We start from the raw sequence: 19,635 nt of genomic DNA on the forward strand, positions 1-19,635 counted from the left end.
GACTTAAAGTGACGGGTAAGCATGGCTGTATCAACTCTCGTTTTATCCACGAGATTGGAGGAGAACTAACTTTGCCGGAGGCAACTGACAGTCGTTGCAAGAACTTCAAGCTAGAGACCGCTAGGTGGCGTTGACAACTTCAAACTTCCAAATAAACACCCTACAAAAATCTATTAACACCCAACTTAAAGAAAGAGACAAGCAGTGAGCTTAAAAGTAAAATACGTTTAACTTTGACAACCAGCACCAAAAAAGGTTACCAGTTACCATATTGAAATAAGGAAAAATACATTATTCGATCTGTAGAAACTATTACGTCATTGCATATTTTTCATGAAATATTTTGGGAAATGAATTTTTACAAAAATCGCTGTTGCGCATGCTTATATGGACTTGTGCTTCCATTTGAGACTTATATTATCCTGATTATTGCAAATTTTGATGTAATAAGTCTTTTCCTACCTTCAGTAATATCTTGCATATCAGGAACTGAAACGAATATTACCTTAGGCTAGGATGTTATTTTCTACTTTCAATAATAGTGATACCTTACGTGTTAGTTACTGTTTATTGTTGTTGTTTTTTTGTTTTGAATTTCGCGCAAAGCCACACGAGGGCTGTCTAAGATAGCCGTCCATAATTTAGAAGTATCAGACTAGATGGAAGGCAGCTAGTTAGCATCACCCACCTCTTACTCTTGGGCTATTTTTTTAAAAACAAATAGTGAGATTAACCGTAACTTTATAATGCCCTTTACGGCTGAAAAGCAAGCATGTTTTGGTGTGATTGGGATTCGAACCCGCAACCCTTAGATTGCGAGTCGAGCGTCCTAACCCCCTGGTCATAACGGGCCTTATTTGAAATCAGTCTTTTCTTACTTCACAAACTGTCCTTCCTACTTTTGGTAATAATGCACTTAGCAGGAAGTGTGTATGTGTATTTTAAAACGTTTCTAAATATAATAGATGCAGGCAACTTTTAACGTTCCGGATATAACAGTTTTACCATGCCTGATTTAGGTAACTTTTGTATGTAGTAACTATACTATTTACTAGAAAATGTTTCATGCAGTACTTTAGAAAAATAGGGGGGATTCGCAGAAGTGAGAGGAGGAGAGATAAACTGACACCTACAAACAAGCTATTGTTTGTAAGAAAAACACAGAAGTTCCTTGTTTTTTTGAAGAACGTACTGTTGATGACGATCTCCGCCTCAGTTTCCGCCCAAAACAGAGTTTGCACGTGAAACAAGGTTATTTGATCGTCACTTCCTCTAGAACCTGACACACCCTTTCGTAATCTTGTAACAACCCAAATGTAAAGCCTACAGGGGTCATCGAAGTTAAATCCGCTCTGGAAGTCGTTGGTGTTGTTGTCCGAGTGTGTGCATAGAAAAACATCACATCAAGAGAATAAATCACAGTTTGGATAATAGTTTTCTAAACCAAAAAAGTCCTTGAATATGAAATTTTTATTATATTATGTGTACGTATTTACAGCATAAGTGGGTAGTTTTTAAAACGGTGAGTCTACAAAAGGCGGAACTTACAACAGGTAAGAAGCTTCTTACAGTTAATGGTTGTATGTATATTAAAGTATTCATTTAATCGCTTCTGCCACTTCTTCATCGCAGTATTTGGCAGATTTATCATGATGGTAAGCAAAAACAACATCCGGATTATGTGTAAAGCTTACATCCTGGCGATTAAAGATTCGAAGCAGATCCCGTGACAGATGAAGTGTGAAATATACCTTCTGATAATTGAAGGTTCAAGATCTGAAAGCATACCTTTTAAAGGTTGACGATCCGAATTACATCCAGTTATAGGCGGAGATCTAAAGCAGATCCGAAGCTTACCTCCTAAAGGTTGAAGATCCGAATTACATCCAGTTATAGGCGGAGATCTAAAACAGATCCCAAGCATACCTCTTGGTGGGTAATTTTCGAAGTAAACGTTCTGACGATAGAGATATAAAAAATTACTTCTAATGGCTATATATGTGAAACATACCCTTAATGATTGGAGACAAAAGTGTACGTATATCCTGACAATATAAATTTGATGTATACCCTCAAGATTGGAGATGCGTACCATACGTTCTGACAATGAAGATCAGAAGCAAGAACATCAAATTCCTCAGGTATGATAAAATATATGGACCTCACAATTAATGATTAATGAGGAAAAAAAAGGCTTAGGTAGGGTGGTTGAAAACCATTTTGTTGCAATTATGTGAAGGAAATATTAAATGGGTGTTAGGAGTTATGAAATATTAAAATGGGTGTTAGGAGTTATGAAATATTAAAATGGGTTTTAGGAGTTATGAAATATTAAAATGGATATTAGGAGTTATGAAATATTAAAATGGGTGTTAGGAGTTATGAAATAACAAATTTCAAGCAAAGCTACACAAAGGCTGTCTGTACTAGTTGTCCGAAGTTTAACAGTGAAAAATTAAAAGGAAAACAACATGTCATTACTACCCTCCGCCAACTCTTGGGATACTCTTTTGCAAACGAATAGTGGAATTGAGCTTTAGTTATAACGCCCCCACGACATAAAGAGTGAGCATGTTTGGTAGGACGGGGAGTTGAACTCGCGACCTTCAGATTACGAGTCAAGCACCCTAACCACCTGCTCATGCTGGAGATAAGAATGTAATAGACCGAAGAATTAAAAGAAAAATAAGAAAAGGATTGGTTTTTGTTAACGAAACTTCTTTCTCAGTTAGACAGGGAGTTGCGTAGTGGTTAACGTGGCAGACTATCAATCCGATGGTCCACGGTTTGCATCCCTCAATATAAAATCGTACCTTACACTTGAAAGCCTTTGGTGCGTTATAAGAGAAACGGTCAAATATCACTATTTAATGGAGAATAGCTAGCGCAGAGGGCCCTTGTGCAGCTTTTTACAATATCTGAAACAAACACGTTCTCTCAGTGTCTGTTTGTTTGTAGGTTGTCACAAAGCTATACAACTAGGATATTTGTACACTGCCCACCACTGGTTTCGATATCCGATTGTTAGCGTTCTAGGCTCCTAAGAATAGAGTTAAGCTACCGGGAAAGGGAGCTATCTGTGTCAGACAGTTTGTCGTACATACTGAGAGCTCAGTTTTCCTGGTACAGTACTCTGATCGCGTGTTTATACTTGTAATATATTAACTGGATAAAGAATAGAATGAATTATTATTTAGAACAATAGTCCACTTACGATGTAAATGGTGAAAGTTTCCAATAATGATGTGTCCTACATATAAGACTTGTAACACATTTTCATGTTAAACTGAGTGACATTTCTCTGTACTTAGAATGATTTTTGCTCACTTCTTACAACTTAATGATATATACAGCTTTCTATGTCAGATGGAAATGAGGTTTCATCTAATTTGAACAAAAATTCGATCTTACTTCAAACGGTTATTCTTGCGGTTAAAAGAGACCCCGGGGCCTGGCATGGCCTAGCGCGTTAAGGCGTGCGCTTCGTAATCTGAGGGTCGCGGGTTCGCGCCCGAGTCGCGCCAAACATGCTCGCCCTCTCAGCCGTGGGGGCGTTATAATGTGACGGTCAATCCCACTTTTCGTTGGTAAAAGAGTAGCCCAAGAGTTGGCGGTGGGTGGTGATGACTAGCTGCCTTCCCTCTAGTCTTACACTGCTAAATTAGGGACAGCTAGCGCAGATAGTCCTCGTGTAGCTTTGCGCGAAATTCAAAACAAGCCACACCAAACCAAAAGAAAGAAGAAGTCTTCATCGGGAAGTCAGTTCTACGGTTTTCAATCCTACAGGGCGACATCTGTATTTCGTTTAACACAAACGTAAACGTGTTCTTAATTCTGTATTACATATATTTGTGTACGAGCGCTTGTTCTTTTTATTCTAACCATCCCAGAGGTTTTTATGCATATAAGTTTAAAAGCTAGGTTTTCATTTCGAAAGATTCTTTATGTATATAGAAATTAAACATTTGAACCGTGGCTTAAAATAGACATTTTCTTCGAATTTAAGTCATTTATGTAAAAGAAACCAAACTGGTATTCTGATTGTTTATTTCAGTGGTGAGGAAAGTTTTTTTTATTACTTCTTTCTACACGTGCGTTCTATTGTGCGTCCTTCACCGCAACCCGTATGATCTACTCGTGTATATATTGGAGATGATATTTTACTTGGCCCGACATTGCTAGGTTGTTAAGGCGTTCGACACGTAATCTGAGGGTCGCGGGTTCGAATCCCCGTCACACAAAACATGCTCGCCCTTTCAGCCGTAGGGGCGTTATATTGTTACGATCATTCCCACTATTCGTTGGTAAAAGACTATCCCCAGAGTTGGCGGTGGGTGGTGATGACTAACTGCCTTCTGTCTAGTCTTACGCTGCGAAATTAGAAGCACCTCGAGCAGATACTCCTCGTGTAGTTTTGCGCGAAATTCAAAACAAACACACAAACAAGCAATATCTTACTATATTAAATTGTTGTTAATATATTACTTAATGCTGGTCATACATCTACCGCAATTTTTGAAACGTGTTCATTTTTAAATTTAAATTTCCGTGCGTGATTTATACGCTCCTTTTGCTAGAGTTGAACGTCCCGAACTTTGCACGAGAGTATTCGTTACGAACTCTTTACAAACGAGGATGAATAACAAATTAACTAAACACGTTATTCGTTCATTGTCTTGAATAAAATACTCAATAATGAATGCGTACATATACGTAGATATATAGTGTTCTTATCTTATACCAGATATATAGTGTTCTTATCTTATAGTAGATATATACTGTTCTTATCTTATAGTAGATATATACAGTTCTTATCTTATAGTAGATATATACTGTTCTTATCTTATAGTAGATATATGGTGTTCTTATCTTATACCAGATATATAGTGTTCTTATCTTACAGTAGATATATACTGTTCTTATCTTACAGTAGATATATACTGTTCTTATCTTACAGTAGATATATACTGTTCTTATCTTATAGTAGATATATACAGTGTTCTTATCTTATAGTAGATATATACAGTGTTCTTATCTTATAGCAGATATATAGTGTTCTTATCATATAGCAGATATATAGTGTTCTTATCTTACAGTAGATATATAGTGTTCTTATCTTATAGTAGATATACAGTGTTCTTATCTTATAGTAGATATACAGTGTTCTTATCTTATAGTAGATATACAGTGTTCTTATCTTACAGTAGATATATAGTGTTCTTATCTTATAGTAGATATATAGTGTTCTTATCTTATAGTAGATATATACAGTGTTCTTATCTTATAGTAGATATATAGTGTTCTTATCTTATAGTAGATATATAGTCTTCTTATCTTATAGTAGATATATAGTGTTCTTATCTTATAGCAGATATATAGTGTTCTTATCATAGAGCAGATATATAGTGTTCTTATCTTATAGTAGATATACAGTGTTCTTATCTTATAGTAGATATATAGTGTTCTTATCTTATAGTAGATATATAGTCTTCTTATCTTATAGCAGATATATAGTGTTCTTATCATAGAGCAGATATATAGTGTTCTTATCTTATAGTAGATATACAGTGTTCTTATCTTATAGTACATATATAGTGTTCTTATCTTATAGTAGATATATAGTGTTCTTATCTTATAGTAGATATACAGTGTTCTTATTTTATAGTAGATATACAGTGTTCTTATCTTATAGTAGATATATGGTGTTCTTATCTTATAGTAGATATATGGTGTTCTTATCTTACAGTAGATATATACTGTTCTTATCTTACAGTAGATATATACTGTTCTTACCTTATAGTAGATATATACTGTTCTTACCTTATAGTAGATATATAGTGTTCTTATCTTATAGTAGATATATACAGTGTTCTTATCATATAGCAGATATATAGTGTTCTTATCATATAGCAGATATATAGTGTTCTTATCATATAGCAGATATATAGTGTTCTTATCTTACAGTAGATATATACTGTTCTTATCTTATAGTAGATATATAGTGTTCTTATCTTCGATAATTATCTATTAAAATACTATTTCTTGTGACTGTTTTTATTGAGAATACACGAAATACAGACAGTAATATTTAGTATGTGACAGAGAAACGTAAGATTATATTCATACACTTACTTTGAAAACTTTTTAAAATACGAAAATACATTCGATACAAAGAATACACGATGAGGGTACGGATAAACTTGTTTAAAGTTCTTTTACAATATAAAACTGCTCTCGATGTGTGACCTACAGCCATTATTATTCACTAAAGTTCTTTGTACTGGGAGTCGAATCAGTTAGTAAAATCTGTAATCTGAGTCTCCCAATTCTTGAAATAAAAGTCCACAAGTCCACAACCATCCACCTCTTCATGTAGGGGTGGAAGATTTGGACACCCTTGCAGAAGAGAGGTTCAGTGTAGACTTCTACCAAGAAAATCACGATTCACGTCTCTAGATACTTGCGTGAATATGAAAATTAGTCAAAGAAAGGGCTTCTAAAGGTACACATTTCTAAGATAAATTACAACACACGTCTTGACGAAGATACGACTTCCTGTACTTATAGAATTGTTATTATTTGATCACGTAAACTTAGATGGTGAGACTGTAGACAGAATGGTGAAAGGAAATGAAGTCACAAAAAAAAAAGTCACACTTTTGGCTAAGAAAAAAAAACATCTATTTAAATACCGTAAATAATTAAAGTAATAAAACAACAGATATTTTAATGCCGTTATTAACTTGCAGTACGTGACGTCTACACAAAGACAACACAAATTGCATGTGGTGGCAACACACGCACCCTAGTGTGCAAAAAAGTGGAACGTTTAAAAAAACGTATTTTTAAAAATAAATAATTAAGTAATTTAATTCAGTAATTTAATATTTTACTTAGAAGTGTTGAATACATATATGTGTAATCGTGTTTGTATTATGACTTTTATTTCATGGATTTAACAGTTACGGTAACAATATTTATGACTAGGTCCTGTCAGATTAGTAGATGATATTTTAGCCAGTATAGATATAGAATAATTATGAACAGGTTTTGTCTCCTTAGAAGGTGAGACCGTACACGGAATATATTAAATTAATATTAGACTACTCACAATATTACAAGTTAACAAATACCGTACAGCATGGGATATCAAAGTTAACAAATACCGTACAGCATGGGATACCAAAGTTAACAAATACCGTATAGCACGGGATATCAAAGTTAACAAATACCGTATAGCACGGGATATCAAAGTTAACAAATACCGCATAACACGGGATGTCAAAGTTAACAAATATCGTATGACACGGGCTGTCAACGTTAATAAAAGTCAATCTGAAGACCTCGCTTTTCTATCCTGTAGAGTTAAGTAGTTGAAGGCTAAATGTGTGCAAAATTAAATCTGTTTAAGTTAATATTTGTGGAGATAACAAGACACGATACGTAAATGTAATCACAAAAACTTATCCACATGTACTATGAATTAAAAGTCTAAATAACACATCTCTATGTCTTACTTGTCCTCACTCCAAGGAATGGATACTCATATAATTTTGAATATATTTAGGCCTGGCATAGTCAGGTGGTTAGGTCGCTTCCCTCATTATTTGAGGGTCACGGGCTGGAAACTCCGTCATACCAGACTGCTCGCCCTTTCAGACGTGGGGCATAATAAGGTTAAGACCAATCCTACTATTCGTTGGTAAAAGAGTAGCTCAAGAGTTGGCGGTGGGTGGTGATGACTAGCTGCCTTCCCTTTAGTCTTACAATGTTAAATAAAAACGGCTATCGCAGATATCTCTCTTGTAACTTTGAATTTCGTGCAAAGTAAGAAACTTTAAACATTAATTAAAATCTACGTTTTCCTTCGTTGGAAGGCCCGGCATGGCCAGGTGGTTAAGGCACTCGACTCGTAATCTGAGGGTTGAAGATACAGTTCCCGCACATCAAACATGCTCGCTCTTTCAGCCCTGGGGGCGTTATAATGTGACGGTCAATCCCACTATTCATTGGTAAAAGAGTAGCCCAAGAGTTGGCGTGGGCGGTGACGACTAGCTGCCTTTCCTCTAGCCTTACACTTCTAAATTAGGGACGGCTAGCGCAGATAACACTCGTGTAGCTTTGCGCGAAATTCGAAAGAAAACCAAACCTTCGGTGGACTCAACAGATAATAAATAATAAATTCCTTGTACAGAAATAGGACATTCAGTTCATTAACAAATGTTTTTAATATATAGTGTATAATAGTTTGAAAATATATCTCACTATTAATTAGAACATTGAAAACCTGAAACAGATTTTATTCTTTGATAACATACAGTAATGCATTTTTTATTTGATTCATTTATAATCCATTTATTTCGATGAAAATAACATTTAATTTCAAGCATCAATTTAGGTTTGGCTGTCTTGTTGAATTTCGCTTAACGCTACTAGAGGATTATCTCCGCTAACAATCCCTAATTTGTGAAGTTATAATCTACAGGGAGGCAGCTAGCTAATCATCACCACCCGTCACCAAGTCTTGGGCTACTCTGTTACCAACAGTAGGATTGAGTGTTACATCATAACGTCCTCCATAGCTGAATGGCCGAACATGTTTAGCGTGACGGGGATTCGAACACATGACCTTCAGATTGCGAGTCGAGCGCCCTGGCCTTTCTATCTGTACAAAGTCCTCTTCCTGACACTTCTGACCCCAGAATCATTCTTGGTGTATCCGTATAATTACATATTTTTGTTCATTACTCCTGCTGTCACGACTTTAATGATTTATTGCATGTTAATGAAAATACTAAAACTATCAGCAACTGTCAAAAATTACAAAGATAGGAAGACACTATAACAGCTGCTTTACAATAAAAAAAAACGTAGCAAAACATAACCACCCGACTATAAAGCGCGCGAAGTTAATAAGAAGATTTACCTGACATTCGAGAAATGTAATGGGGCGTTACGACTTCCAAACAACTGTCTACAGCCAACTTAACCAGCCCCTCTAAATACAGAACTTACTGCTCGAGCCGTGTGGTTTGTGATATAATTTGGTAAGGCTAAACATTAGCAATCATATAATGACACCGTGTAGACTTGTTGAGTGTCGCTCCAACCAGATGTTTTGTTCGGAAATTATACTGGTGGTTAATGGACTGTTTTCTAAGGCATCGTAAGGTCAGACCGAACCAGAGATTAGAACCATTACTACATTATTGTTGGAACCAACATTGGGCAGGCCTATTTGATGCCTAAGGGACGTGTTCACCGTCTCATTTATTGCAAAGGTTCTGTTATGTTCTGCCTCATGAGTGATAAAAACAAAGGAGTTATTTGCTTGTTTGTAATAGTTAAGCCAAAGCGACACAAAAGACTATTCGTGCTTTGCCCACCACGGGTATCGAAACCCGGTTTCTAGCGTTGTAAGTCCGTAGACATTCCGCCGTACCACTGGGTAGAGTGCAAGAGATATTTGTTAGTCAGCTCAGCAGTGAAATTATTGACTACTGATTTAAGCACAAATCAATGACCGCTCTGAAGTAAGGTATCAACGCATTGACTGGCATCTAGCCAAGCATCTAAAACACTTTTGGTTTCTAAGTAAACTGGTGATGGCTTAAATTCATTCAGATAAGACGAACGTTGAACAGTGTTTAGGAAATAATTGTTAAAACATTTGAGGTTTTCATCTTTGCACTAGCTGTTACATTTTACCATTAACAGGTGTTAACATTAAAGTGTTAGAGTTTCTGGCGTTGTGATAAAACAGTTCTTGTGTCTGAAAACTGTGTCAACCAAAACACACCAACATTAATATTTAAAAATGTCAACAGATGGTCTGAGGGCTCATAACGGGTCTCCACGTCTGAGATGGACACAACACAGATAAATTATATCTGTAATTGTTGAACATCTATTCTGTATACAAAACAAATTTGGTTTCGTTTGTTCCGTTGGGGCGATGGATTTTGGCTCAGCATGACCAGGTGGGTAAGGCGCTCGACTCGTGACCTGAGGGTCGCAGGTTCGAATCACTGTCATACCAAACATGTTCGCCCTTTCAGCCCTAGGGGCGTTATAAGGTAAACATTCAGGATTTAGTCAATCCCACTGTTCGTTGATAAAAAGAGTAGCCCAAGAGTTTTCGGTGGGTGTTAATAACTGGTTACCTTCTCTATAGTCGTACACTGCTAATTTAGGGACGGCTAGTGCAGATAGCCCTCGTGTAACTTTACGCGAAATTCAAACCAAACCAAACCAGTCGTTTGTTCCACTCACATTCTCACGAATAAGAGACAACGAAGTTATTTTTTGGCAGTCAGAAACAAATTATTTGTGATGTTTTGTGACTTATTACTGTGTTATTATACAAAGTTCAATCGAAACTGTCTGTAATGTTTGGTGACTTTTTACTGTGTTATCACACAGTGATTCATCAAAACATAAAAATGGATTTTCACCCTTGGCAAGTTCAAAAGAAGAAACTTTGAGTTTGTTCTTGGGGATCTCTAATTCGTTTCTGAACTTCACTTACGCTACTGTCAAAGTTTGTAACAATTATAGCTTTGCTCCAAATAGAAAACAAAAAAGTCCCTCCCATCCAGAAATATAAAGAATAGAAGACCGTGGGGGTCATTTGTTTTAATATTATTTGTTTTAAGATTATTTGTTTTAAGTCATTTGTTTTAGGACTATTTGTTTTAGATCATTTGTTTTAAGATCATTTGTTTTAAGCTCATTTGATTTAGGTTTATTTGTTTTAGGTCATTTGTTTTAGGATTATTTGTTTTAAGATTATTTGTTTTAGGATTATTTGTTTCAGGTCATTTGTTTTAAGATTATTTGTTTGAGGTCATTTGTTTTAGGATTATTTACGTTTCTAAGTGGTTTCATCATTTATTTTACTCATCATCGCTTCGCCTTAAGATCGAGACTTCTGTCAAAAGAAGTAATATTACTTCCTCACTTCCTCTGCCGTAATATTAAAGCTCACTTCCTCTGCAGGCGAAGGTCAAGACAATGGAGGGGTTTCTCACACAATTTCCCGGAGGCAGTCTGTTTTTTTTATGATGGATTATAACATACTAGCTTCAAACAAGATTTCGTTTTGACAACTCCGTGATTTATCTTCTGGACTGAGCCCATGTTGCAACCCGTTTGTAGCCGTGAGGCACCAGTAACCCTCTCCGTCTGGTTGGCACGCGTGTTCTCGGGTGAAGGCACGCAGAGTTTAGCCACACCTGAGCGCCGTATCTTTTTTGTGTTACCTGGAGGCGTCACGGAAGGTGATTACCACACAGGTGTGTCAGTAAGTAGGAACAAACTCCTGCTTTGTGTAACAATTTCAATCCATATCATGAAGCTGGACTTGAGAAACGACGCGAATGGAAAATGTCGATCCTACAACCGTGAAGCAAGAAAGTGAAAAAAATCGAATCAGAATACTGATATTAAAATATAATCTAAAAGCATAGTTCCTTTATTAATTGGGGTACTGATTCTAACCACACACGTAGTCCCTTTAATATATAGGGTACTGATCCTAATAATTAACCATATATGTAGTTCCTTTATTAATTAAGGTACTAACCACACACGTAGTACCTTTAATATACAGGGTACTGATCCTAATAATTAACCATATATGTAGTTCATTTATTAATTAGGGTACTGATCCTAGTAAGTATCCGCATACGTAGACGAAAGTATTCCATATTAAATAAAATATATTTTAGGAGAGAGGAAAATATTAGTTTAGATAAATGATACATGAAACTCCTGAGAAAAATTAAACTAGCGGGGAAGCTTAACACCATCTGAATTATGTTTGTTTGTGTTGTAATTAATTATTTGGTTTGAGTCAAAAGGTGTCAGTTTCGAAATGTCTGTGTGAACTTTTCTTTATATAAACCTGACTCAAATTTGAATGAATTATATCACATTAAACTTCACACTGGAAACTTTTTGTTACCTCAGGTGTTCATTCTTTTGTTTATTTTCTTTTTCACCAGTGAAAATGTCTGTTTTTATCTAGAATTTTTCGTAAAGCTCAGTTTATTTTACTTAAATACGGGAGTTGATACCGCAAAGAACTGAATAACATTAATTAGATTACAAATAGTTGAGGTGCAAACCTCGTGTGTAATGCACAAGCCCGCTGAGATTGTCCAACACGTCAATAACCGAAATGACGTGTAGTTTTGTCTGGAGTCAGTGTCCGTACGTGCTAGATCACGTGGAAGTCAACATCTTTTTAGTTAAATATGTTAGCATATGTGTGTATCATATCAAATGCATTGCAAACAGTATTGTTATTTAACACTGTTTGTACCTGTGTGTATTATATCATATCAGGTGGAAGTCAAACAGTATTGGTGTTTAACACTGCTGGTACCTGTGTGTATCATATCAGGTGGAAGTCAAACAGTATTGGTGTTTAACACTGTTGGTACCTGTGTGTATCATATCAGGTGGAATTCAAACAGTATTGGTGTTTAACACTGCTGGTACCTGTGTGTATCATATCAGGTGGAAGTCAAACAGTATTGGTGTTTAACACTGCTGGTACCTGTGTGTATTATATCAGGTGGAAGTCAAACAGTATTGGTGTTTAACACTGCTGGTACCTGTGTGTATCATATCAGGTGGAAGTCAAACAGTATTGGTGTTTAACACTGCTGGTACCTGTGTGTATCATATCAGGTGGAAGTCAAACAGTATTGGTGTTTAACACTGCTGGTACCTGTGTGTATCATATCAGGTGGAAGTCAAACAGTATTGGTGTTTAACACTGCTGGTACCTGTGTGTATTATATCAGGGGTAGTCAAACAATATTTGTATTTAACACTATATAAAGCTGTGTGTATCATATCAGGTGGAAGTCAAACAGTATTGGTGTTTAACACTGCTGGTACCTATGTGTATTATATCAGGGGGTAGTCAAACAATATTTGTATTTAACACTATATAAAGCTGTGTGTATCATATCAGGTGGAAGTCAAACAGTATTGGTGTTTAACACTGCTGGTACCTGTGTGTATCATATCAGGTGGAAGTCAAACAGTATTGGTGTTTAACACTGCTGGTACCTGTGTGTATCATATCAGGTGGAAGTCAAACAGTATTGGTGTTTAACACTGCTGGTACCTGTGTGTATTATATCAGGGGTAGTCAAACAATATTTGTATTTAACACTATATAAAGCTGTGTGTATCATATCAGGTGGAAGTCAAACAGTATTGGTGTTTAACACTGCTGGTACCTGTGTGTATCATATCAGGTGGAAGTCAAACAGTATTGGTGTTTAACACTGCTGGTACCTGTGTGTATCATATCAGGTGGAAGTCAAACAGTATTGGTGTTTAACACTGCTGGTACCTGTGTGTATCATATCAGGTGGATGTCAAACAGTATTGGTGTTTAACACTGCTGGTACCTGTGTGTATTATATCAGGGGGTAGTCAAACAATATTTGTATTTAACACTATATAAAGCTGTGTGTATCGTATCAGGTGGAAGTTAATCAGTATTTCATGTATTTTTCTTTCCTTCACTTGATTTATATTGAACTATTAGTATGTCTAGTCGTTGTTAGAACCCTTATTAAATTGGATAAAGAACTCCCATTAAGGAAGGCGTTACACAAAGAAATTTACAGAAAACAACTTTAGAATTACAAGAAAAAAAACAAACAAACTCCTACTAATATTTTAGTACTTCAATGTGCTATCTGTGCTCTTCTAAACACCGGTGTCTTGGGTATATTATTTTGAAAATGGGTAATTTTACCTAACTATAAAAGTTAGAAACTCGTGGGGCTTAAAATATGTGATAAATATTATATGAATATTATATAAATACAGTTGTTTTTTTCGTGGTTCTCACGTTTTTCTGAAATTGTTCATTTTAGATCCAGAATTAGAATCGTGTAACACAGAAGTTCAGGGTCTCTCTTTGTCTCCTGCAAGTCAATGCCCAAGTGACCTTTCGTTCAATACTAGAACTCGTCAGATGGGCTGGACGGTGAGAGAAAGAGATTCTCTGAAGTGTTCTCTACACATGCAATGTTACACTTTAATATGTTTAACCTTACAACATCTTTCTGTTGTCTACCTTTTTTAAAACAAACTTACTTCCGTTAGTTGAAACAGTTACACAAAATAACTTTATTTATATTGACCTTTCATATGGTGTCTCGTATTCAAAAACAAAACTTTTAATAGTGATTGATCACTGATTGATCGGGAAGATTATTTCAAAACATTTCAAAGTTACCACGAACGTTTACAGTGAAAAAATAAATTTTTAGATAAATCTGTATCTTGTATATTTCATAGTCTGTTCCTATCCTTAAGTATAGTTTCAGTGTCAGTAGAAGAGTTAGTGGTATGTCGTATTCTGTGTATTCTGAAATCCATGTTGTCTTCAAATTATACCTCATAAAGAACATTGATGGATGTTAGCGACTAAGTGTCTCACAATCAACACCAGATGTTGTTAACGACTTGGCACATCATAATTTCAACACTAAGTGTTATTAGCGACAAGGAGCATCACAGTCGTAGACGGTATCATTAGCGATCAGGTGTCTCGCAATCAACATCAGGCGTTGTTAGCGACTAGGTACCTCATAATCAACACCAGATGTTGTTAGCGACTAGGTACCTCATAATCAACACCAGATGTTGTTAGCGACTAGGTACCTCATAATCAACACCAGATGTTATTCGAGACTAGATACATCGTAATAAACACCAGATGTTGTTAGCGACTAGCTGTCTCACATTCAACACCAGGAGATTTTAGGGCATACTCTATCAATTAAAAATATATTACAATAATCATTCATAATGTTAGAAAAACACGTAGGTTTAAGAAGTCCTGATAGAAATGAATAAAAACCTATAACGCGAGCGAGCGCTTTTGAAAGGTAGATCTTCCACCTTCAGGGTCAAACTGTAACTTTAAGTACAATATTTGTTATCACATTTGTTAACTGTTAAATGTAAAACACAACAATTAGTTATTTAAACTGTACAAAAACTGATTTCAGCGTTTCCTTTAAAGTATAATGTTGAAAACAGTGTACAAACTGAGCAGTACACAATATTCATGGTTTGTATGTTTGTTTGTCAGTGTACAAACTGAGCAGTACACAATATCCATGGTTTGTTTGTTTGTTTGTTTTGAATTTCGCGCAAAGCTACACAAGGGCTATCTGCGCTAGCCGTCCCTAATTTAGCAATATAAGACTAGAGGGAAGGGAGCTAGTCATCAACACCCACCGCCAACCCTTGGGCTACTCTTTTACCCACAAATAGTGGAATTGACCGTGACATTATAACGCCCCCACGGCTGAAAGGACGAGCATGTTTGGTGCGACGGGGATTCGAACCCGCGACTCTAAGATTACGAGTCGAGTGCCTTAAGCACCTGGCCATGTCAGGCCTTGTATGTGGAAACGTATAAAAAAACTTTTAATATAGTTTTAGTGTTAAAGGCAGTATTGACTTTGGCAGCTTTGCTATAAATACAAATATCACAGATAAGTTTGCAGGCAATATATGAAGTTTAACAACTTCTTCAATTCCGTTTATATCTGAAATAAACATGTTTATATTTAAACATATTCTAACCTCAATAATAGTTAGACAAGTTTCATGTAAGTGAAACATGAGTGTTCTGTTTGGACAACCATATTTGTCTGTAATCAATATGACATATACAAACCGTAAACTTTTCTACAGAGATCGTATTTTTAATCTATACTTAGTATTTAATTTTAAAATTAAAACTTTTTCTCCATACTCATTTGTCTACTTCGACTATTTCTTTGGGACCATTGAATTGTAAAATATTCAGGTTTTAATGGATTCATTTCTCTGTCAGCTCATTATTGTCTTCTTGGTGACATCTGTAAATAATGGCACTCCTTAAACCATTTGTTGCTTTTATATTCTCGTCAAATAGTGCTGCTCACCGACATATAAAGTCTTAATCTGTCCAATTCTTCATTACTTACATTCCAAGTGAGATTCAAAAATTTTAATGAATTAATTGTATCACAATAGACTGACAACAACAACTAAAACACCAGCTGACCCAGTTCATCAGAACTTGTACTATAATAACATTATTCATAAATTGTTGGTCATAAGTCTACATGAATCCGATTTCCAATAGTCGTTTTTCCAATATGATCTTGCTGGAGTAATTGTAACTATAACATTTTTCTTGATCAATGATGCCTTACTACTTATATCCCTAAATGGATACCAGTGGAATCGTTTTTTATCATAACGTTCTGGTGGCATGCTTATAAGCCCTGCTTAGCCCGATACCCAGAATTTCACATCCTGGTGGGCGGCCTGGCATGGCCAAGCGTGTTAAGGCGTGCGATTCGTAATCTGAGGATCGCGGGTTCGCATCCCGGTCGCGCCAAACATGCTCGCCCTCCCAGCCGTGGGGGCGTTATAATGTGACGGTCAATCCCACTATTCGTTGGTAAAAGAGTAGCCCAAGAGTTGGCGGTGAGTGGTGATGACTGGCTGCCTTCTCTCTAGTCTTACACTGCTAAATTAGGGACGGCTAGCACAGATAGCCCTCGAGTAGCTTTGTGCGAAATTCCAAAACAAACTAACACACCCTGGTGGGATTATTATAAGGATCGTTACGTAATCATATTGTAATAATAAATCCTTGTGTACAAATCTTTCACCTGAATACCTTCACCGCAGTATTTTAGTGTAATCTAAGTTCTAGTCAGAGCAAATTCTCAGTATCTGTTGCTTTCGATATTCTTAAAAATTGGTAAAAACACTTCTTCGTATTACGATCATATCTCAGGATTCTGACGAACTAGTTATGGTATCTCTCTCAGGAATCTAATGAACTCGTGATGGCATCTCTTCCAAGATTGTGACGAACTCATGGTGGAATCTTTTTCAGAACTCTGATAAATCTATTCTTTAACTGTTTATTTGAGCAAAAGTTTCATGGATATTTTTATTTTCTTCATATAAACTTTTAGTATTTTTTTTTACTTACGACTTACTTAATAAATATACAGGTTTATTTCACTTATTTCTGATTACAGCTTTAATTTTGAGAACCAGTGTTACGGAATCAACAACATATTTAAGTGAGTACGACATTCGACATTTCCACCAGTCCTCTGTAGTCCAACGTTTGTTTCCTTCACTGAAGGTAACACGTGAAAGTGTCAGAACTTACATACATATATATTTCTTGTTTTATTTCAGTAATACTGGACCTAAGCTTAATTTCGTATTACTTTGTTCAGTATTATGTATATAGATACGGTTTGAACAGCTTTTTCTTAGTTTCGTGGTTTTCTTCTTTACTTTAACTGTTCAGTTGAGTAAAAGTTTCATGGATATTTTTACTTTTTTCATAAAAACTTTCAGCCTTTTTTTCCTTCGACTACAGCTCGTTCGCTCCGGGTTTTGGGTTTCGCCTAATGTAAAAGTGATGACATTATCTCTAAGACCAGCTGATGAAATTATATACAATGATATGTTTTGTTATTATGAGTGGTGAATGTAGGCCTATGTTTCTATTGGATGAGAAATACAAACTTGTCTTGAAAATGAACCTTGATGGTTTTTTATAAGGATGTATGAATTATTTCGTCCGAACGGTAGCCTGGTCCAGAATGCTGGTGCCTATTGGCGAATTTGTATGTGAGAGATCTCTTGTGGAGGTAAAAATCTGACAATATGTTAATTGTTATTTTTACTCTATATCTCATATAAAAATCTAGCACATACTTAATATTAAACTATTATTTGTCAGTGGTATCTCAAATACTGCTCTCTGTACTGTGAAACGGAGAAGGTTTTTTAAAAACGAAACATTTTCAAACCAATAAACTATGTTGACTGTTTTATCATTGGTACCCATTTTAAATCAAAAATGTATTTCCTTTATTATTTTCCGGTCAATTTCTGAGTGGTATTTTTTGGAAGTCCAGAGAGCAAGTATGTTTTTCTGATATGTTTCATGATACATCGAATATTTGTAAAACATAAGGAATTCATTGGAAATATGGTAGCAACATTTATTCTAATGTAGACCGCTACTAAATTATGTTCAAACGAATATTGCGGTAACTGATAAAGACTCATCGCATATATGCTATACAAAGAACTATTTGTGCTCTACCCACAACAGGTCTCGAAACCTGAGTTTTGGTGTTATAAGCCTTCAGACTTACCGCTAAGCCACTGTTAGATGTGTGTGGTTAGTCAGAAATATATTTATATTTTTCCTCGTACGTCGCTAGAGGGCGGTGATAAATGAAAGTTACTGGAACTGCTCTTTCTGACTGAAGTGAGTGTTTTATTTATACAATATTCCTAAACAACGAATATCAATAACTAACCATATAAAAATAAAGTTTTAATTATGATCTCTTGGGTGAAGCTTATGTAAGAAACTGAGAGCCCTCTAATCCAAACCCCATATTACATACTGAAACCCACAAATGACACATATCGACTTCGCTTCTCTCTACAATCTTTTCATCTCGACCCGTCATGACCAAGTCTTTTGGGCACTCGTCTCGTAATCTGAGGATCGCGGGTTCGCATCTCCGTCACACCAAACATGCTCGCCCTTTCTGCCGTGTGAGCATTATAAAGTGACAGTCAATCCCACTATTCGTTGGTAAAAGAGTAGCCCAAGAGTTAGTGATGGGTAGTGATGACTAGCCGCTTTCCCTCTAGTCTTACACTGATAAATTAGAGATGGGTAGCGCAAATAGCCCTCGTTTGCGCGAAAATTCAAAACAAACAAACGTACCACAATCGTCCTTTGGGTTTACTTTCTCGATTAACAGACTTATTTTGAATATTAATCAGTGATGTGTTCGTGGGTGGTAAATCATATTCGAACATTTAATTTGTATTCTGCCAGTACGAAAATTGCATTGTATTATAGTAATGCAAACTGAGAAATTCACAACAATCACCTCCATTGTATTATAGTAATGCAAACTGAGAAATTCACAACAATCTCCTCCATTGTATTATAGTAATGCAAACTGAGAAATTCACAAAAATCACAACCATTGTATTATAGTAATGCAAACTGAGAAATTCACAACAATCTTCTCCGTTGTATTATAGTAATGCAAACTGAGAAATTCACAACAATCTCCTCCGTTGTATTATAGTAATGCAAACTGAGAAATTCACAACAATCTCCTCCATTGTATTATAGTAATGCAAACTGAGAAATTCACAACAATCTCCTCCATTGTATTATAGTAATGCAAACTGAGAAATTCACAACAATCACCTCGTATTTTATATTTAAATTAGGGGAGCCACACAAAATATTCCAAATATTCACACTATAAGTCTGTTTGTTTGTTTTGTGAATGTCGCGCAAAGCTACACGAGTGCTATCTGCACTAGCCGTCCTTAATTTAGTAGTTTAAGACTAGAGGGAAGGCAGCTATAATCACCACCCACCGCTAGCTCTTGGGCTATTATTTGACCAACGAGTAGTGGGGTTCTCCGTATTATATATACCCCACGGCTAAAATGGCGAACATGTTTGGTGTGAGGGAGATTTGAACCCGTGACCCTCAAGTCGATCGCGCTTACCACCTATCC

At 36.0% G+C, this 19,635-nt stretch overlaps 1 protein-coding gene across 5 annotated transcripts in view; it reads right to left on the reverse strand.

Moving 5' to 3' along the window:
* The window catches only part of LOC143251208 (POU domain, class 3, transcription factor 4-like), a 91,509-nt gene that overhangs the window by 20,322 nt on the left and 51,552 nt on the right, over nt 1-19,635 (reverse strand). Inside the window, exon 2 of one of the 5 annotated variants that reach the window (XM_076502644.1) lies at nt 10,819-11,394. The exons of the other annotated variants lie outside the window; for them this stretch is intronic. The gene's annotated coding sequence lies outside the window, so the exon portion shown is untranslated. Of the gene's footprint in view, nt 1-10,818; nt 11,395-19,635 lie in introns of those variants that run through there. 5 annotated transcript variants of the gene reach the window in all.

This window comes from Tachypleus tridentatus, chromosome 5 (genome assembly GCF_004210375.1).
Source record: "Tachypleus tridentatus isolate NWPU-2018 chromosome 5, ASM421037v1, whole genome shotgun sequence".
In the NCBI taxonomy this organism is placed as follows: domain Eukaryota; kingdom Metazoa; phylum Arthropoda; class Merostomata; order Xiphosura; family Limulidae; genus Tachypleus; species Tachypleus tridentatus.